The sequence below is a fragment of the Schistocerca piceifrons genome, chromosome 1 (assembly GCF_021461385.2).
Source record: "Schistocerca piceifrons isolate TAMUIC-IGC-003096 chromosome 1, iqSchPice1.1, whole genome shotgun sequence".
Taxonomy (NCBI): Eukaryota; Metazoa; Arthropoda; class Insecta; order Orthoptera; family Acrididae; genus Schistocerca; species Schistocerca piceifrons.
This window is the reverse complement of record NC_060138.1, coordinates 679,097,051-679,119,994: the sequence shown is the minus strand read 5'-3', so window position 1 is coordinate 679,119,994 and position 22,944 is coordinate 679,097,051. Positions and strand designations below refer to the sequence as shown.

General features: G+C 43.5%; 1 protein-coding gene across 1 annotated transcript in view; it reads left to right on the top strand.

Moving 5' to 3' along the window:
* The first annotated feature begins 11,514 nt into the window (after positions 1 to 11,514).
* The window catches only part of LOC124709229 (mucin-19-like), a 1,054,314-nt gene continuing 1,042,884 nt past the window's right edge, over positions 11,515 to 22,944 (top strand). Inside the window, exon 1 of the mRNA XM_047240824.1 lies at positions 11,515 to 11,531. The gene's annotated coding sequence lies outside the window, so the exon portion shown is untranslated. The remainder of the gene's footprint in view (positions 11,532 to 22,944) is intronic.

Genomic DNA, 22,944 nt, shown 5'->3' with positions numbered 1-22,944 from the left:
AAATACGTAGATGAGAGTTTCACTGAAATGATACACGATTTGGAATGGACATCATTAAAACAAAGGCGTTTTTCGTTGGGGAGCAATCTTCTCACGAAATTCCAATCACCAACATTCTCCTCCGAATGCGAAAATATTTTGTTCACGCCGGCCGATGTGGCCGAGCGGTTCTAGGCGCTTCAGTTCGGAACCGCGTGACTGCTACGGCCGCAGGTTCGAATCCTGCCTCGGGCATGGATGTGTGTGATGTCCTTAGGTTAGTTAGGTTTAAGTAGTTCTAAGTTCTAGGGGACTGATGACCACAGCTGTTAAGTCCCATAGTGCTCAGAGCCATTTGAACCAACCAACCCACTTCCCGCCTCAGATACACGCTGCGGAAGCACTTTGAAATACACCTTGTCCAGCGACTAGATTCCGCGAGCGCAGCCGATTCTGCTCAGTGCCCTGGCTTTCTGCTACCAGTACGCTGATCCGAGAACGTGTGTGAACTAACCTAAGGACCGTAGCGGTCACGCGGTTCCAGACTGTAGCGCGTAGAACCTCGAGGTCACTCCGGCCGGCGATGAACGATCACCATGATAAAATAAGGGAAATCAGAGCTCGTATGGAAAGATACAGGTGTTCGTTCTTTCCGCGCGTGTACGAGAGCGGAATAACAGAGAATTCTGAAGGTGGCTCGATGAACCATCTGCCCGACATTTAAACGTAATTTGCAGAATAGCCATGTAGTTATAGAGTACGAATTTAGCCAGCATCCAGTCAGGTCTTGACAAAACACCAGTCCCGTACAAAGGTTGTTAGCTAGATCGTAATGTAGGAAACCGCAAACTTCCGTACTTCAACAGATGTACAACAGTAAAACATTTGACCATATGTTTAATGACTCATCACTGGAGACAGTTATGCCAACAAAAATTTGAGAGTAGCAAAACGTGCAGAGAAACTCAGTACTAGGTATATTAAATAACAGGCTTCAATGAATAGCTACAATATAGGGCTGGCTGGTTCAAATGGCTCTGAGCACTATGGGACTCAACTGCTGAGGTCATTAGTCCCCTAGAACTTAGAACTAGTTAAACCTAACTAACCTAAGGACATCACAAACATCCATGCCCGAGGCAGGATTCGAACCTGCGACCGTAGCGGTCTTGCGGTTCCAGACTGCAGCGCCTTTAACCGCACGGCCACTTCGGCCGGCCACAATATAGGGAAACTGCAGTACTTTAACGAAAGAGATTCCTTGTACAACTTTGTAACACCATGCGCTGGAATAATCGGGAATCATATCAAGTCGAAGTCACCGAGAACTTAGAATGTATATCAAGTTGGTAAGACTTCTATGGCTCGCTGAAAAGTTTGCTGGAAAACCAATAAAATCTAAAGCTGTATACACACACACACACACACACACACACACACACACACACACACACACACACAACACACACACACACACACACACACGCGCGCGCGCGCGCGAACAAACACGTCTAAAGATTGTAGAAAAACCAACTTCCAATTTTAAAAAAAATCGCTGTCCAGGGGGATTAACACATACGAACATGGAATGTAAGCAATCATTCTTTCGCTGCATCTTCGTAATATTTGGTTCAATATGATTTACGTCCTGCCACGGTTGTCATATTGATTTGTTGATTACAGTTGCAGATACAGAAGTTGGCGTCTGTGTAATGCGATTCGACCATTTTACGAGTAACTCATTTGGCTTGTTTTCACGCAGCGCCTCCTTCTCCAAATTTTGAACGGGCAATGCCGACGAAAAGAAGACGTTTAGTAGCACGTAGTCCCTGGCTACATCATTATGAATCTATTACTCTGATTTATAACATAAACTTTTGTCCTGTGTTTTGCTTATACTTGTCGGGTGCAGGACCTGTTCATTCCTTTTCGTAAATTTAAATTATCTCTTCCCTGTCTTACACGAAATTTAATGAGAACAGATGACAGAGTCTTCACCATAACAATTTTCATCGAAGACACCAACGTGTGCTGTGTACCAAGTCTTCTGTTCCTCGTGTGTCTCCCAGGAGTTACGGAACCTGCGGCCTAGAGGGATTGATTTCCGAGGGCATTATTTAGAAGCGTCTATGAATTTGTTACACGTAGTCCGAGTCCGGTTCAATACCATGTCTATAACCATCTAAGCCCACGATTAATGTGTCTGAAATTACATCATCTGCGAAATTTCACTGTCCGTGGTAGAATTGTTGCTGAAATCTCTGTTGCAATATGGCAGTGACGTGTGTTTGGTATCGTTGGCCCTACTGGCGTGGCACACTTCGGCTTTCGGTTACAAAGATATGGTCGGTGCTGGAACTCCTCTACTAATTCCCCCAACTGAAAGCCCAGATTTCTTACGGTAGTGTGTATATTTTATTAATCTGCATGCTGCTACAGCTCTTCCATTTTCACTATTGGCATTATTTTCTTTGTTATTTGTTATGACATTCTTGATTATTTTCGTACGAAAATTTAGTTTTACAGATGTGGACAGTAGTTTATAGGTCAATTTCTATGCAGTTTGTACTGATTTCTATATTGTTTTACTTCACTCCTGTTATGGATATAACGCGGAGATCATGTTTAATAGCACTGACAACAGCGCTACGAGAGTGAATCGTTAGTGGACTAATGGCAGCACTGTGTATAAACACTTTCGGGACAATGTCCTCCACTTGCCATGCAGCACTGTGTATAAACATTTTCGGGACAATGTCCTCCACTTGCCATTAATATGTGAGGCGAAGGTCTACTGGAAAGCTGTGAACAAACCAATTGTCAGCGTACAATGAAACAGATCATTAATTAAAAATCAGGGGGGGGGGGGGGGCGGGGTGGCGGAGAGGGGAGAGGGGGTTGGTCATAACATTTGTGCTTATTAAACATTGCCCCACCGTGGTTATTCACAGTGGTGCCATTAGGCGACATACGACACACACTTATCACAAAGGCGTGCGTACAGTTCACAGATTTCGCGCTTCTTAAAATACCTCATCCTTGGGCTGAAAGTCGGTATATTTCCCTTTTGCGGAAAAGTTTGGTAGCTTGGCTCACCCATGTCAGCCGCGAGCCCATTTCTCACGTCTATTACAAGTGTCTCGCCTTTGCATATCGGTTCACATACCTGATTCAGAAGTGCTCGTTTTTCATTCTGAACTTGGAAACGTCCATTGTCCAAAGTGATACCGCATACTTGCATGACATGTTTTCGTGGCGCTATGTTTCGAATGCGAAAGTCTAGTACTGTTTGTCACTGATGGTCTGGTTGCAAAAGGATGTCGCTTTATCTCGTGACTCATTTGGTGCCACGCTCCCCTAAAGAAACATTTGTTTATTTATTTATTTGTTTATTTATTGCTGATATACATATAGTAAAGCAGATCGTTTTTGTGATATCTGTTATTGTATATATTTACGCAGTAACTTTTTTCAGTTATATATTTTCCAATTAAATCCGTAACTACTATTCGGAAGCACAAGTTTGAAATTTATCTCAAAGATGTATACAACTTTCCTCTGTAATGGTGCAAAGGCATTGCGCCCTGAGACGTCAGCCTCGGGTTCGGCTACGCTTCAGACAGCAAAGTGTCAGTCGACACACGAGGAAAAAAAGGCCACAGCTGACAAGTTCATGTGGACTGTGAGCTGGGTTAATGATATCACATTGGGCTCCATATTTCATCACAGTTCTGCCCAACATCATCATGCACATTGCACATGATGGAAATGTCGTCACATCCCCGCCCCTTACCCACATTTTACCCATTCTTTTGACACCTCAGCTATGGAGGTCATAACCGCCTCAACCAACGCTAAAATCACACAGTTTTCTTATGGGTGGCCGAGGAAAACGGTTCAGATAAACCGCCGCTCAGAATCAACATGAAAAGGCCACAGGGGGTTGTATAGATGGCGTCAATAAAACCACTCTTTCACATTGGGTATTGATTCCCATCAGTTTCGCGCCCGAGAAACGACAACGCGCAGTGCGATGAGCTACAGGACGTACAACGTTCGACACAGTTGCTCACAGCATGCTGACCTTTTTACATATTTCATTATTGTCTCTGTCTATTCACACAGCTCTTCCTCTTATTGTGTCTTACAAAGTAAATCTCCCAATCGCTCTTGAGTATCTCCTCAGCTACATTGTTTATCTTGTCCCTATTCCCGCAAACGAATAAGTGCCGAAAAAAGTCTCCTGGCATTCCAAAGTCTCCGCAGCCACAATTTCTGCTATGTGTTCTTCCTATTCTGTTCCAGATGCGTAATAAAATGAAATATATCTCATGAGGAGAAAATGTACTTTCGTTTGAAGCATGTCTCTTAGTTCGAGAAGATATCACAGACAGAGATAAAGGAAGGAAGGAAGGTCAGGGTTTAATGTCCGACAGACAACGAGCTCGTTAGAAGTGGAGCGTAAACTCGCATAGGGAAAGAATGAGGAAGGAAATCAGCTGTGTTCTTTCCAAAGGAACCATTCCAGCACTTGCCTTAAGCAGTTCAGGGAAACCACGGAAAAACTAAAACTGAAGCAGGGCGGGGATTGAACCGCCGTCCTGCCGATTGCGAGCCCGAGGTCAGCCCCGCCTCACCCGACATTACAAACCCATCCATCTACATAATAGTTTCTCCCTTGGAATCTGCTCCTAATCGTATTATTTATGATACGTCTTCTACGTATCTACTTTCTGCGTAGTATCGGGTAACCTCATTTTCAGTGAGAAGGTCAAAGGGGGACAGTCCTAACATTACGAAAACTTTACGCAGATATGGTCCTACACTTACAGTGAACATCAACAGCGTTGTCCTCTACTCTCTTGTGTAGCAATACTAATCTTACCCAGCGCTCCCATACACTTGAAGCGTAGCTCACTGAGGAGACAAGTGTGGTTTCCTGACGCAGCCTGGTTCTGTCTAGAGACAGATGAAACACATATTGACTAACCGCAACAGTTTTCTTCATGGGACCGGCAAGGAATCCCTTGAGTACGAAGTTGCAAGTTCAATCTTTAATAAAGCTCATTTGAAAGTGTTGTGTTTAACAGTCATGAACAGAAAAATATTAACTGCTGGTGACTCTCCATGTACATCAGGAGGGCTACAGAAAATGAATGTCCGGGAGGTGCAGAGATCAACCTTCTATGGGATGTATGTATTACATTTCACATAATGGTCGTCGTCGACATTCAAGAAATGCTAAAAAAAAAACCATTAACTTGCACCATGAGCACGAAATAAAAGTGACGTCCTAGATTGATCACAAAGGTTCGCACCATCGAGATCGAAGTGAACTCCTTGGGAGTTACAAACCGTGCAGGACGTCAGCTGGGTATCCACTCTTAAAGGATGCAATAGAAACATAAAGGTGTAACGACTGATGAGAACTGGTGGAATTTGATGACATATAACCGAATTCGAAATAATCTGTTATGGAGTTTACCGTGAAACTGGCTATCCTTTAAGGCGTAGCTGCAGATAGTGCAATAATGTATTTTATAGGCATGGCAAAAACAAACATCCAGAGGTTGAATTTGCCCAATGGTTCGAGATAGTATGAATTGCAATGTCTTACACTTCTCAGGGGGGGACAGTTTCCTCTAAAAGAGAACGACTTTTCTACGCAGACCAGGAATCAAGCAAAGCAAGTTATTTTGACCAGCCAAAAGAAGTCCTCATACCGTACTTGTAGTTCTGTAACGTCTATTTCCCCACTCTTGCTTGCTGTGACGTCAATATTCCCTACTGCCCTCGCAAGATCACGAACACGAGAAAGAATTGCAAGGGGCAGAGCACCTTCAACTTCTCGCAGCACAATAAATAACTTTACAGCCAATTTACCACACAGATTTTTTTTTAATGGTTCAAATGGCTCTGAGCACTATGGAACTTAACTTCTAAGGTCATCAGTCCCCTAGAACTTAGAACTACTTAGAACTACTTAGAACTACTTAAACCTAACTAACCTAAGGACATCACACACAACCGCTCGGCCACCCCGGCCGGCTTGCCTAATTACAAGGAGTACCTCAACGTTTTAGGTGGATGCATGTAAAAGACACAACCTTGTAAAATCGGATGGTTCTTTTGAATGAAAACTTGGTAGTCCTATGCGTAAGTTAAAATTTCCCCAAGTTCCTTACTTCATGCACGTGGAAGATACAGTATTGGGAAATCGGATCAATCAGTATATCGTTTCCGTACCAGTCCCACTTGGAGCTGCTGTATAGTGATGACCACAAACATGTCAGCCGCATTACTGACCGGCATATAGCGGACAAAAGCCAATTACGCCATTGGATACACCACGGGACCTGGGCCACTGTGTCTGAAGAGTAATGTAAACAGCGATTGTTATGTGTGAAATATTCAGTTCTTCAGGGCACTCTGTACGAGATATATTCATCACAACAACGATCGGCCACATGTGAAGAGGAAAGTTTGAATTTTTGAAATTATGAGGGATTACCACTGCCTGATCTGCACCTTCACCTATCGAAAATATAAATGCTCGTGTTATGTTTTGTTGTGTTCGTGTTATGGTTTGTCTGCAACTTGTTCATGACGGTTCTCTGTCGATCACTGTTCATTTTTTGATTTGCTTACAAATTGTGTGGAGGGAGATTCCTCAGAAATGTGCCCAGAGATCCTTCTGACTCCACGTCGGAACCATTAGAGGCTTTGAGTGTTACACCTGGTGACTTCATACTGAGTTCTCTAAGTCCGGAATCATGCGCAATTTTGTAATCCGATTACTTTTGTTATGTCACTTACATAAGCTCATTTATATCACATTTATCCTCCTCGATCTACATCTACCATCTCTACACACCGCAAGCCATCTCGTAGCGTGTGCTGGAAGAATCTTCGTCTACTTATGCCATTTCTCGCGTTATTGTTCCATTTGCAAATGGTTCGAAGTAAGATCAGATGTTGGTTAATCTCCAGGTGAATGCGAATCTCTCTAATTTTACCTTCGTGATGTTTTCTTGAAATATATGTAGGTGGCAGCAAGATGCTGGGTGACCCTTCTAGGAACGGTCGTGATGGACAAAACTACTCTTGTAGCTTCTACACTGGAATTGGATAAATGCCTCCGTATGCTACAGTGCTTGCTAAACAAAGATGTGAAGGAATGCGCTGGTGTTCTTCGTATCTTCTCTATCAGCACTACCCAGGACCATAAAGGGAATAGCAGTACATATCAGTCGAAGCTTTTGCAAGTTACCTCCATTGTGGGCTACCTTCCCGAGGGTTCTTCTGTTCTCTTTTCTTACAAACGTTAATTTTTGTACACCTAACACATACGAACTTGAAAAAAAGTGCTTTGAAACAATCTGTACAGGTTTTGTACGGAAGTTATGCCCAAGTATCCGGGAGATCCATTAACATTATTTTCATTAATTCAGAGCTTTAGGCATAGTGCCCAGTATGCGCGTATTGCTGCTACATTGACATGCTGGCGCTTGTGCAGTCATAATGTGGCGCAGTAGCGACAGCCGCTGGCTTGGTAATGGGCCGTTAACTTCGGGGAAGCCGGCTGTGTGTGTGTGTTGAGCCCAGAGCAACGACAACCAGCCGTTATAAACGTCCGCTCCGTGCCGCACTCTACAGCAGCGCGTTTGTGTCTCGCTCAGTAGCCACAATGCGTATGTGAGAGCTCGCGTGGACGAGAGCGGCGCATCGCCAATGCCACTGTGGCGGACTGCTTAAAGCAGAACGGGGTGCGCCTAGAGCAGGAAGTGTAAGTTATTACACTATTTTTCTTAATTATACAAACCTTACTATGAACCTCATTATTGCTCGCCACTTGTATGCAGAGGAAAGAAAAAATCGTGATAAGTTTCTAGTACTTCAAGAAACTCCACATTCGTACAACACGAAGACACTAACTGAAAAAAAAGGTTGTTTACACACCTAACACATTACAGACTGAGGGGGCAAAAGTCATGGGATACCTCCTGATATCGTGTCGGACCTCCTTTTATCCAGCGTAGTGCAGGAACTCCACGTTAGAATTCACCTGCAGAAGTATTGAGCCATTCTGCCTCTATAGCCGTCCATAATCGCGGAAGTGTTGCCGGTGCAGGATTTTGCGCTCGAACTGACCTCTCGACTACGTCCGATAAATGTGCGATGGATTTATGTCGGAAAAACTGGATGGCCAAACCATTCACTCCAACTGTCCAGAATGTTCTTCAAACCATACGCGAAAAATTTTGGCCTGCTGACATGGTGCGTTTGCCATCCATAAAATTTCTATCCTTGTTTGGGAACATGAAATCTATAAAAGGCTGCAAATAGTCTCTAAGTAGTCTAACATAACCATTACTGTCAATGATCGGTTCTGTTGGACCAGAGAACCCTGTTCATCCCTTGTGGGCACAGCCCACACCATTATGGAGACACCATCAGCTTACACAGTGCCTTGCTGACAACTTGGTTCCATGGCTTCGCGGGTTTTACGCGACACACAAACCCTACCATCAGCTCTTACCTACTGAAATCGGAACTTATCTGACCAGGACACGGTTTTATAGTCGTCTAGGTTCCAACCGATATGGTCACGAGCCCAGGCGATGTCGTGCTGTTGGCAAAGGCACTAGTGTCGGTCGTCTGCTGCCATAGCCTATCAACGACAAATTTAGCCGCACTGTCCTAACGCATACGTTCATCGTACCCCCCCCCCCCCCCCCCCCCACATTTCTGCGGTTATGTCACGCAGTGTTATTTGTCTGTTAGCACTGACAACTCTACGGAAACGCCGCAGCTCTCGGTCGTTAAATGTAAGCCTTCGGTCACTGCGTTGATCGTGGTGAGAGGTAATGCCTGAAATTTTGTATTCTCAACATTCTCTTACCATTGTGGATTTCGGAATATTGAATCCCCTAACGATTTCCGAAATGGACTGTCCCACGCGTCTAGCTCCACCTACCACTTCGTGTTCAAAGTCTGTTCACTCCTGCCGAACGGCCACAATCACGTCGGACACCTTTTCAAATGAATCACCTGAGCACAAATGCACTGCCCTTTTATACCTTGTGTACGCGATACTACCGCCATCTGTATATGTGCAAACCGTTCTCCCACGACTTTTGTCACCTCACTGTATTTTGTAAATTACCCTTAAGACAAGTTCATGCTAATTAAGTATCCAGTTAATTGAAACGGAAAAACGAATGCAAAAAATATATATATATATTAAAAGTGCCAGCTGTAGAGCGGGGAAATCCACAGGTGGAAACTAAGTGGATCATAGCGAACGTTACCGACTGTTGGAGAACAATATACTGTCTGATTAGAGATATCCGGGCACTTGTTAGTGGATATTAATATGGAGTGCATCCACACTTCGCTTTTATGACGGCTTGACCACTTTCAACGAGGTTTCTGAATGTCTGAGGTGGCATGGCAGCCAGTTCTTACTCAATGGCCGAAACCAGAGGAGGTTGAGATTTGGACGCTGGGTTAGAGGGAGCGAAGTCGAGTTTCTACCTCATCCCAGATGTCGAAATTCCACAGGCCAGTCCATTTCAGGAATGTTATTGTGTACAAATCATTGCCTCAAGAGATGCTGCCTTAAGATATGGTTCGTTGTCATGCTGATACAATCATCGTCTTCAAACTGCTGCCCAATTGGGCGCAGTACATACAGCTACAAATCCTATTGATAACCTTCCGCGTTTAGCGTTTCCTTAAGCATGATAATGGGACTACAACCTAACAACGAGAAACAACCGCATACCGTAGCCCTTCTCTGTACTTCACTGTTGGCACTATACACGATGGTAGGTAACTTTCTCCAGGCATTCGTCAAACCCCAACAGTTCCATCGGATTACCACAGCTTATAGCGTGATTCATCACTCCAAATCACTCCCTTACAGTCATTCACTATCTAGTGCCGACGCTCTTTACATCGTCTCAAGTGTCCCTTAAGCCGTCGGCACACGGCACGAGTCACCTAACGTTGATTTGGTGCTCTACGATTTTTGCGCCGTCATTTCCTGCTATTTCACGTTGAGGAGCCATTCGTCACATGAAACATAAAATAAGTTCTGCGATATTTCGTCGACGGTCATGTAAAGTAGAACGAATAGGAAGTAAGAACGCTTCCTACTACGTCACAAGCAAAAAGCTTGAAGCCCGCAGAGAGAATACTGTATTTGTCGTATATACCTTGAGTTTTATATTATGCCTTACAACCCATGAATATATACGTTTTCTAAGCACAAGCACATTGAATGTCTCGAGAACGAATTGTTATTGTTACTATTTCCTTTACTAAAACGACGGGGAACGATATATTGGTTGTTCCAGAATTTTTGTATTTGGTTATTATCGAGTTCTATCTCGCGTGTTATGAGAGTAAGCCGTTTTAAGGCAGTGGCACATTGAAGAGCCATGTAAAACGTTTCGCTTTTGTTTGGATTTCCTATAACTAACTGCAGATTAATGACATTTTGGCGATTTAAGCCTGTAAATGATCTATGAAGCTTATAACTGACTGACTGAATAACTAAGGCTGCATAGCAGCAACAGTGTATTCAGTAAGCCCAAGAATGGTCCCCAAATATGGACCGAGTTTGACTATAGGCTGTGTCCGGTGCAGGATACATTGAAGATTTATGGAAGATATATGAAAATTTTTGCTGCCTAATATAATTGTAAAAAAGGTATGCATCTGGAGGCACGTGAAAGATATACTTTTGCATAATCATATGCATAGTTGAAATACACCCCAAGTTTCTGTCTTGATCCGTGTGAAGATATTCCCTTTTGCAACTGTATGAATGGTTTTGACACACTCGGTATTATTGTACGTTTTCTGTAAATATCCAGCAAACATTCCTCTCTCTAGGGAACATTGTAACACGTAACTGGTATTTTTATCGGTTGTGTCTGTGGTTGACGTCTAGACTTTGCTTGCTACCTCCTCGTTGGTTCAAAAAGACGTACTGTTCAAAGAAACCAAGATCTACTCAGGAACTTGAACTCGGACAAGCCTCTGTTACGGGTCCTGCAAGAGCCCTCCAGTAACGCACGAAGATTGTCTGAGTCGAGAAGAAGCTATTCTGCTGCTGGTTCGCCAGGCTTTCTTCGTAGTAGAAATCGGTCTAACGTGTTTCAAAAAAAGTGGTACGCACCCAGCGCTGCTGTATCTGTTTGCGCGCCGGTCATCGCAGATGGTCGACAGGCTGTGCGACTGCTGTTGCATAAGCTGCTGCGTATGTTTTGACGTCTACCACTATTACGTAATTGCTTGCGGTTCTGGCCAGCTGTAGCTGATTGGAGCATTTCGTTGCAGGGGATGCAACACGAGCGGCTCTCTTCCTTTACTGTATTGTTGTCACACACCTGCGACTAACTTCCATTTCCTTGTGTTCCAGGTGAGTTGCGCGTTCGTCACTAGACTGCACTGGCGTACGTTTCCTAGCAGCTGCAGGCCGGGCGGCTGCTGCTTGTGACAGCGACACACCTCAGGCGCAGTTAACTGAGTCGGCGCCACAGGTCAGTAAAGGCCGGCGTGCTCGTTTCATGAGGGTGCACATCCGCTGTTTCATTAACAGGTAAATGAAAATGTAGATGAAATATCAAGTGACGATTTTATGAAAACGTTTAGTTTACAAGAAATCACTTAAAATGGGTTTTTAATTGAAAAATCTGAACTGTCGAAGTAAGGCGCTGCGGAATACAGGTTCAAAATATTGGCAATGACATCTCTACAACAGCGCCTATAGTGGCAAATTATCAGTTAGTAACCCTCTATTGAGTATATTTTTTCTGAATTTACAGCAATTTCATATTAGTTCTCACTATAATTTCTCTTGTTGTATACGTGTGTGAAGAAATATGGAATCGTGTTACGTAAACATTTATTTCCCTTATTTGTTCCAAAACGCCTTCGGTACTGTCAATACAGAAGCAATTTATTTATTTTAGCTTAGGCTACTGACTGGTTTTCTTGGGTTCATTCCACTTCCTCATGTCCTAATTTAAGGTTACTGTGGCACTAACAGAATAGTTCCTAAAACGGGATGCGGTTCCAAGCTTTTTCTATTCTCCTCCAACTTTCTCCAGATGATCTTTAGTTCTACCACTAATTACCTCAACGCACTGAAATCCGTGTCAGACCATCTTAATGTAGATGTTTCGTTTTCTTCCTAGATAATTTGAGGCGAAAAGAAGGAAGTCTCGTGAAATAAATGGTTCAAATGGCTCTAAGCACTATGGGACTTAACATCTGAGGTCATCAGTACCCTAGACTTAGAACTACTTAAACCTAACCAACCTAAAGACACCACACACATCCATGCCCGAGGCAGGATTCGAACCTGCGACCGTAGCAGCAGCGCGGTTCCGGACTCAAGCGCCTAGAACCGCTCGGCCACAGCGTCCGGCTCCCGAAATAAGTCCATGAAATATTTCCTTCCCGATTATATCCAATCCGGACTAGTATTCCAGTTTTAATTACTTCAACATCGTCAGAGCCTTATATCCCGATCTTTCTTTTTCCCGGCTGTGCGGTCGACAAGAAAGCAAAGAAAGTTAGAGTAAACATACATGTATAATCGACATGTAGTAGTATGGATCAAAACAAGACAAAAATATCCAGTAAACATGGTCTCTAAAATCTGTATCTTAAAAACTACGGACACTGCATTTTCTTCGCTAATGTGAAACATTACGAACGACCTACGAAATGCAGTAAACAAATGAGGACACATTCCTCTGTTCTTGTCCATGCAGTAAACATCTGCTAATGTTGTAATTGTAACCCACATTCGTAGTATTCGGTAATAGCATCAAATACATTAGTTCTAATGGAACCAGATTTCGAGGAAAAGCTGGCTGAATATTTTAGCAGAGGGCACCTGCGTTCTGGATATTTTTCAGCCTACAGCTCACGGGATCGACGGCTTCTTCCATTTGACAGACCATAACAGTAGATTATGTCTGCCATTTCCTTGTGTGGTAATTGGCTTTCATTATACTGGTGAGTGCAAAGATAAAACTAAAATGTAAACACATTTCACAAACTTATCAAAATACAAACTGGTTAGAACTACTCTATACGTGGTACTTTTCCAAACTGCGAATACTGTTTACAGTAACAACTCTAACACATGTTTACCGCATGCTGTATCCATGTACAGTAACAGTGGAATGTGTCTTGCTGTGTTTACTGCATTCTGTAGGTCTTTCGTAATATCAGAGAGCTTCTAATGTAATAGATGTTTCACAGCAGCGAAGATGAACAAGGACTCATAGTTGTTAATATATGCATTTTAGAGCTGATGTTTACTGGACGTTTTTGTATTGGTTTCCTGTACACTCGTTCCTCTAAAAATATGGAATACTTTTTTTAAAAAAACTTTGCATGCATCACATTAAATACATTATAAAGTAGGTGAGCTTATGTATCGAAATTTTGTACGTGTATCGAGTGATGAGACATTCATATGAGGAAGAATTTAAAGATCCTATACTGACTCGTTGACTCTGTAGCGGAGTGTCCGATGTTATGACTCTTCCTGGCGGATTAAAACTACCTAACGGATGGTAGATAAGATGATTGGCCACTAAAGTGGTGGTAACTGGGGCACGCTGTTTTAATCTGCCAGGAAATTTCAATTTGAAGACGATTGCCATCGGAATGCACAATTTTCTGAAATTTTATATCATCAATCTCTCATACAATGAAAGTAATTTCCATGAGAATAATTAGGAGCGTCTTCTTGATACCCCTTTACGACACTTCTTCGTCGACAATAACATTCTACTGTTCAAAACAACCTACTAGCAAAGTGGATCCAAACGTGTCCTGGCGAGACATACTGTCGATACATTCTCACAGGAAAACATACTTACAATGATGACGCGCCGAGAATCAAAGTTATTTTGAGAGTCATTCCACATCTACCTCTGGGCCTACATAAATCATAAATACCCCGCAAGCCACCGTAAGGCACATGGCGGAGGGCACCTTGTACCAGGACCAGTCATTTCATTTCCTGCTCCACTCACAAACAGAGCGAAGAGAAAATCAACTGTCTATATGCCTCTGTACGAGCACCGATTTCTCGTATCTTCGTGGTCCTTACCCGAAATGGTAATAGCAGTAACAGATTAGTTCTACAACAAGCTTCGAAAACCGTTTCTCTAAATTTTCTCGTTAGTGTTTCGCGAAACGACCTACATCTTCCCTCTAGGAATTTACATTTGAGTTCACAAAACATTTCCGCAATATGTGTTGATCGAACCTACCGACAACAAATCTAGCAGCCCGCCTCTGAATTGCTTCGAAGTATTCTTTAATCCGACATAGTGCGGATCCCAAAAACTCAAGCAGTACTCAAGAATGGATCGCACTAGTGTTCTATAAGCGGTTTCCTTTAGAGATGAACCACACAATCCTAAAATTCTCCCACTAAACCGTGGTCGACAATTCACCTTCCCTACCACAGTTTTCACACGTTCGTTACATTTCACATCGCTTTGCAAAGGCACACCCTGATATTTAAGTGACATGACTGTGTCTTATTACACTTCCGTTGGTTCAAATGGCTCTGAGCACTATGAGACTTAAAATCTGAGGTCATCAGTCCCCTACAACTTAGAACTACTTAAACCTAACTAACCTAAGGACATCACACACATCCATGCCCGAGGCAGGATTCGAACCTGCGACCGTAGCAGTCACGCGGTTCCAGACTAAAGCGCCTAGAACCGCACGGCCACAGCGGCCGGCACACTTCCGTTGGGCCCGCCTGACAATAGCCGTGTCTCTAATGAACACTCGTTGTCGAAGGCAACGTGCTGCGTTCTATTACTTGAAAAGTCTTCGAGTCACTCACCTATCTGCGAAACTATTCCATAAACTCGTACCTTCATTAACAGTCTGCAGTGGGGCACCTTGTCAAACCCTTCCCGGAAGCCGGCCGAGCGGTTCTAGACGCTTCAGTCCGGAACCACGCGACTGATGACCTCAGCAGTTAAGGCCCATAGTACTCAGAGACATTTGAACCACTATGCAATACATAGAAACGAAACGGGCTATTATAGGCTGTGAAACAAGTAAATAATCCTAATAAACGTGGGTCCTGTAATCAATCGTTTCCGCGATACGACGTATGTACTAGCGCGGTTGATATTTTTAAAAATATCAGGAATCCGATTAATCGATATTTAAAAAAATCATTAGAAGCCCTCTATATATCGAGGAAAGTACCGATATATCGATAGATAAAATTTCGACGTATCGGCCTAGAAATATATCGGCTGGACATTGTAAATATACCGCCGGTTTTTGAGCTGTATATTTAAGAATCGATTTATTATTACATATTACGCACATCAACAACCTAGCAGCATGTCTATCCCCCTTAGAGCAAGAACTGAAAGATGCTAACATTGGTAACTGCATGTAAGTAGCATAGTAAGAAGTGTCCGATGCGTCCATCTTTCGGTATCGTCACATATCGGATTTGTCCGGGACACTACATATCGACTGCCCTGTTTTTTCATTTCTGCTGTTGAGTCCCATAATGCTCAGAGCCATTTGAACCATTTTCATTTCTGCAGGCGCCAGCGAACTAGCAGCAATAGTGCCAAAATTGCGTGATGAAGTTAAACGTTGCAGTTTCAGTTGGTACATGCATGATGATGCAACGGCACAGTTCCATGTCGCGGTTCGGGAATACGCAGCACGTATGTTCTACAACAAGTGTATCGATTGTCCCTTGCCAATACCATGGCGTCTCAGGTCCCCCGACTTCAATCGATTGTGTTTTTTTTTTTTTCTTTGACTATATCTGAAAACTTTTGTGTAATCCAGCCCTGTCGATAATGTCAGTGAACACATTGAGGATGATTGTCAATGCATTAGGAACATGCCTGGTGTTTTTAGACATGTAAGGGCATCAATGAGGGGACATTCCGAAGCCTGGCATCACATGAACGGTGGTCAGGAGCACTTACTGTAATGTGTCTGTCCTCAAGTGCATATTTGCAGCGTGGATCCTCGAGGACTCTGTTAGAAGGTGTTCATGTATTCAGTCCCATCTGGGAAACCATTATTTTCCGGACCTATGTTCAATGCATTATTTGCTTCTTCCATTGTCCTCTTCTCGCCCCTTTCGTTTGTACCTACAGAGTCAAACACACTGTAGACTCAACGTAATCGTAAGTTGTAACCACGAAAGAAGAGAAAATAGTAAACTGTACTAGACAGGGTAGAAGTGGCACTGTCCGGAATTCGTATAGAGTGGATATACGGTATCTCTGATTCATAAGTTCCTTCACTAAAAATTTCGATTAAATTTCAGTCTCTTCTTATCATTCCTTTTTGCGTCAAACAAGCAAATGCAATGTCTCTGAAATATTTCAAGCACTTCGCCTTAGAATCAATCAAAATTTGGTAACTTACTTCTGAGTTTATTACCTTTCCATGTCTCGGCCATCCACAGTCTGTAGTAGTATAAATTTGTTTCACCCCCCACCCCCCAAACAGAATTTAATTTGCACGCTTTATGTTTGCACTTCTTTGCTTTCCTAAGATATCTGAAACCCGAATCCGCTATGAACCTGTAATATGATGTAAGCGACAAACAAGTCCTGACAGTGGACAGAGCAAGATGGCGCAGTGATCATCACACTGGACACGCATTCGGCAGAACGACTGTTCACCCCGCGTCAGGCCATCCTGATGTAGGTTTTCCGTGATTTCCCTAAATCGCTTCAGACAAATGCCGGGATGGTTCCTTTGAAAGGACACGGCTACCTTTCTCCCCCATTTTTCTCTAATCCGATGGGACCGATGACCTCGCTTTTTGGTCCCCTCCCCCAAATCAACTAACCAACTAAACAACCGACAGTGGTCCTTAAATACAAGACATTGGCGAAAATTAACAAGAAGTTAAAGGAAAATACTATATCAGGTAACGTTACATCGTCCTATAGTTAAAATTAATATTTAAAATGAACATCCTCCTGCGTCGTCTGTTCTTCAAATATCTGATACCTTTAACAGTGGTAATGGTCAGGCACAGAAGTCGCTGTTGGCCACAGGAAAAGGTTGGTGAAACAAGGCCGTGATAATGTTAAGTTGCAATGCAAGAAATGATTTACATCATAATAACAGTGATAAATGGACTTCGTGAAGATCTCTAGATTGCAGGCTCGACTTGCGAAGGTGAAAATGCATAAACGATAGCCCGCTGACGGCGCGCCATCGTTAAACGTCATCAATCCAAACTCTTCCAACTGGCTTAATTGTTTGAAATCATACAAAAACTTCACACTTAGTAGAGCAGGAAATGTTATTAAAAACAGAATGCAATTTTTAATTATCTTAAGATTATTTCATCATCACATATGTCAAAAAATTAATGCAAGACCTTCCCCCCTGGAAGTCAAATCGAGATAAAGCGATCAAGGGTTAAAAAAATGGTTCAAATGGCTCTGAGCACTATGGGACTTAACATCTGAGGTCATCAGTCCCCTAGAACTTAGAACTAGTTAAACCTAACTAACCTAAGAACATCACAAACATCCACGCACACGGGATTCGAACCCGCAACCGTAGCGGTCGTGCGTTTCTAGACTGAAGCGCCTAGAACCGCTCGGCCATGCCGGCCGGCGATCAAGGGTTAAAGACGAGAGTTGAAACAGAGTCCTGCATTATTTTTTAAAAACAGATTATTCACACAGATAGTAGTATTACATGCGCCAGTGCTGAACTCTCTGCAGGATGAATATGTCTTTGACTTCAAATTATATTTGGATTGTGCTTGAGTTCGTGGAGTTTTTATAAGTTTAATGAACACAATACATAACGTAACAAAGACTTTAGTCAACAATAATATATTCTCCTTCGCTATTTACAACAGTCCGCCAACGCTGGGGTAACTTTTAGATTCCGCGACTGTAGAAACCACATGGTTTCGAGGCGAAGAACTCGTCTGATCATGTTCGGAGCCCATTTTCATGCGGAAAGGAAGTTCAATGAAGATTGTTCGATAGAGGGCGGAAAAGGTGGAAATATGAAGGTGCAAGATCATGTGAATGAGGTATGTGCGGAATGACTTCCCAACCCAGCTCCTGTATAGTGGTTTTTGTCAGTCTTGCTGGTCACTGTTCTTGGAATGCATCTGCAAGTCGTCTCGTTGACAATACGTATTAGTAGTGACGGTTGGACCTCGCTGTTCCACCAGATGCACAACATGTGCGCAGGTCTTTGTATGGGGAGTTACTGCTTTGTTTGCGCTCAACCATTCCCTTCTTTCGTTTATGTTAGCATAAATATAACATTTGTCGTCACCAGTAATGATACAGGAGAGAAGAACGATCAGTATTGTTTACGAGACAATTTATGACGAGCAAGCAAAGATGGCCTGTTTTGGCTTCGAGCATACGTTATCCATACACCTGTTTTTTTAACCCTCACCATTGCATGCAAAATGTCGCATCTGGTGGAATGATAACAGTTCATCATATTTGCCAGTTCTCGAGTTCACTTATATGAATCATTGAGTGTTAATGTGTTTAAACGATATTCATCAAACCCCAAAGGCCTTCCTGAACGAGACGATCACTAGGAGCAGAATGATCATCCTGAAAACGAAAAAATCATTTCCTTGTCGTGCTATGTCCAATGACAGTATCCTCATACACGGCGCAAATGTTCCTGGCTACCTCCGCTGATATCACCACTATACTCAACTGAAACAGAAGAAAATTTCGAAAATGTTTTAATTTCTCCACTTGGTATCCACAGCTCCACTCACTATCTGCAAATGACAAAATATAAATACGTGAGTTGAAATAGCAACTGTCAACGACAAATGAAAAATGACAATCGATAAATAAACCGATAGCAACAGGAATACCTACACGCAAAACAAAAATTCTACGAACGTATGTACCAACCTAATATTACACTGTTTTCCTACAGTCCCTATAAGGGGACACTAAACAATGATCCTTCCACTATCATCTCTTCGTTTTGGTGAGCACTGCTAACTATGTCGTCATTGTCGAATCTAAAAACGAGAACTAACGTTTTGAACTTCGTAACTGTGTAAGAAACTTGGAAGCAAACAAATGTTCCGAAGGGAACGTGCTTCTGCCACTAGTTAATGTTAGTTCAGTTTCCCGAGGACAGAAAAACAGAAACGCAGCGTTTAACGTAACGTAAACAGATGTAGATGAAACCTCGGTTTGTACGCCTATGAATCATGCCAGAATTTGTTACGTGACGTTTACGACCAGACATATAAACCGGGAAACGCGATATCTTCGCTAACACTTAGTTTGTTGAATCTCGTGATTGACCACAGCACATATTGCGTGCAGAGGTAGCGTGTCGTGCAGGGAAGTTGTAAACGCGGGCAGGCTCACACGCCGGCGGCGAGCTGCAAGTTATGCAACGTGTAGTTGCCGGCCGCGCCTTTGTTTAGCGCTTATGCATTGTCCTGCGGGGGACAAATTGCTTGTCGCTACAGCGCTAAGTCCCTTGCGGCCTCTGCGTGCCGAGGGCTCCCAGCTTACAGCGAATCGGCCAACACCGAGTCTGTACCTCAGGGCCGCGCCTCATTCCTACCTCTGCAGTTGCCCTCGGCATCTAGTGCGGCGTTCCCACAGCGGAACTCTGGCCCTGCGCAGTGCCGACGTAGTCTCCTAGACACTGTTGTAGGAAGCGGAAAAAGAAAATATTATGCCTCCATAAAGGTTATCAGTTCTCTTGACTCAAATGATTCCGATAGAATCAGGGAAAAAACTTAAGCACATTTTTCAGCTAATAATAATGTGTGTGAAATCTTATGGGACTTAACTGCTAAGGTCATCAGTCCCTAAGCTTACACACTATTTAACCTAAATTATCCTAAGCACAAACACACTCACCCATGCCCGAGGGAGGACTCGAACCTCCGCCGGGATCAGCCGCACAGACCATGTCTTTCAGCTAATTCTCTTTCACAGTACCTGACAAAAAACGTGAGGAATCCAGAATACATAATCGGATGTCAATGTAACTTTGTACACTTACACGCCTTTGTCGTGTATGTAAATGATTAGATCTGGAGTTCTCTCTGACTAGTATGGGGCTTGCCCAGAAAGTAATGCACCGCATTTTTTTCTTCAACAATTCTTTATTGAACAAAGTGAGAATTACACACACGAAAGAATGGTGTTTTATCTACACACCCTATTTTTCCATGGAATCTCCCTCCCGATCTATGGCTTCCCTCCAGCGCGAAACAAGGGCGCGTATGCCCTGTCGGTACCAATCTTGTCCTGGTGGCGGAGCCAGTGCTTCACTATGTGAATCATCTCATCGTCCTCAAAATTTCTTCCGCGAATGACATCCTCTAATGGCAAATGACAACGTCACCTCACTGCAGCATGTCAGATGTGACATCCGTTGATGGTCTCCCCGACAGCTGCAAATCGTGGAGATCCGCCGAACCACCTTCTGATGACCTCACCCTCTAACTGTTCTGTTGACAGCAGATGCTCCATAGACTTTGCACAAGCGCTTGTGAATATTCCCCAGAGTTCATTTCTCTGCAGTGGAAAATTCAGCGACGTCACGTTGCTTGTAACGTACAACACCTACAGACGCCATTTTGAAGCTGTCCTGCAGCTACGCTATCTTTCGGAAGTGACGGAAACTTAGCGCGATCACTTAGGGTACTTCAGATAATGCACACGTAACGATTCACATTCGTAGCATTGTTTTCAGCTGAGAAAAAAAAATCGGTGCATTATTTTCTGGCCAACCCTTGTAGAACGGCCATCAGAGTGCATTCGAATTTTTACCAGGCCTGGTAGGGTGTATCAGAGACACGAAATCGTCAGATGTCCAGCTATCATTGTGAAGGACTCACAGATGTCGCGTACTCGTGTGAGACAGCGTTATCAGCAACTGACAGAGTTTGGAAGACGCCTCGTTGTGCTCGACTGGTATAAATGTTCAATATCCGCATTTCTACATCTCCATCTACATCTACATGACTACTCTGCAATTCACATTTAAGTGCTTGGCAGAGGGTTCATCGAACCACAATCATACTATCTCTCTACCATTCCACTCCCGAACAGCGCGCTGGTAAAACGAACACCTAAACCTTTCTGTTCGAGCTCTGATTTCTCTTATTTTATTTTGATGATCATTCCTACCTATGTAGGCTGGGCTCAACAAAATATTTTCGCATTCGGAAGAGAAAGTTGGTGACTGAAATTTCGTAAATACGTAGATCTCGCCGCGAAGAAAAACGTCTTTTCTTTAATGACTTCCATACCAACTCGCGTGTCATATCTGCCACACTCTCTCCCCTATTACGTGATAATACAAAACGAGCTGCCCTTTTTTGCATCCTTTCGATGTCCTCCGTCAATCCCACCTGGTAAGGATCCCACACCGCGCAGCAATATTATAACAGAGGACGAAAGAGTGTAGTGTAAGCTGTCTCTTTCGTGGACTTGATGCATCTTCTAAGTGTCCTGCCAATGAAACGCAACCTTTGGCTCGCCTTCCCCACAGTATTATCTATGTGGCCTTTCCAACTGAAGTTGTTCGTAATTTTAACACCCAGGTACTTAGTTGAATTGACAGCGTTGAGAATTGCACTATTTATCGAGTAATCGAATTCGAATTCCAACGGATTTCTTTTGGAACTCATGTGGATCACCTCACACTTTTCGTTGTTTAGCGTCAATTGGGCATTCGGATGTGACAGTGGCACGATGTTGGACTGCATTGCAACATGAGGGCAGGCATACTCGTCGTCGAGGTTGCGGTCGACCACGCCTGACCACCACGAGCGAAGGTCATCATATTGTGCACCAAGCATATAGTAACCCCTTCGAAACACATTGTGTCACCCCGCACCACTGGTCGGAGACTACTATAAGCAGTCGTAGTGGGGAATTATCGTCACGTGCGTATGCTGCCGATAACACCGCAGCGCATACGGCTGCGTCTGCAGTGTTGCCGCGTTCGGGAAGCATGATCTGCTGACGGGTGCCGGCACACTGTTTAGCGACGAGTCGCGGTTCTGCACTAACCTGGAGGATCATCGTCGGCGAGTACGGCAGCGACCTGGAGAGAGGTTCTCTTCTTCCATTGCCTTGGGCAGGCACAGCGGTGGTCCTCCTGACGTTATTTTGTGGGGAAGCTGATAGTGATTGACGGCACAAAAGTAAACCCAATTTTCGACAGGTTCGATACTCATCCACACACGCACGTGTCTGTATGAACTGTCTGCGTGACGTTGAGACCTTAGATCTCTCCCCGATAGGACATGTGTGGGATCAACTCGGACGAAAACTGTGTCGCAGTGCCAGTATCGAGCATATCAAGGACTAGTTGCAACAGTTATGCGCCAGCTAGCTGCAGGAGAGGATGCAACAGCTTTATGACACCTTTCCCAATCGTATCATTTAGTGCATCCAGGCCGTAGAGGCTGCAACGTCATACTGATAAGTGGGATCATACTGCCAAGTCCTTTGTTGTCAATTTGACTGTGACGCTGAAATAACATCACTTTCCCTCTTAACTCGTCAGAGTTTATTCCGTTTCCATCTCCCCCTCTGAGTCCTTCACTTTTTTCTGTTTTTTTCTGTTTTTTTGTTGACGTATTTCTTGAAAGCACTGTAATGTGTTGTCTTACCTTGTCCTAATGCTACTACAGTTTTTGTCCTGACTTTCACATCTGTACTTGACGAAATGTTTTGTACAGTGTGTAGCATCGGAAGAATGTGTTTCTAAGGTGTGACATTATCTCTCGCACCCGGCTCAAACACAATTTTAATTTACATCCATACTCCGTGGAATTACATGGCAAAGGATATTTCCTATTTTACTACACGTTAGGATTTCTTCCCGTTACATTCGTCTATGGATCATGAGAATAATGAC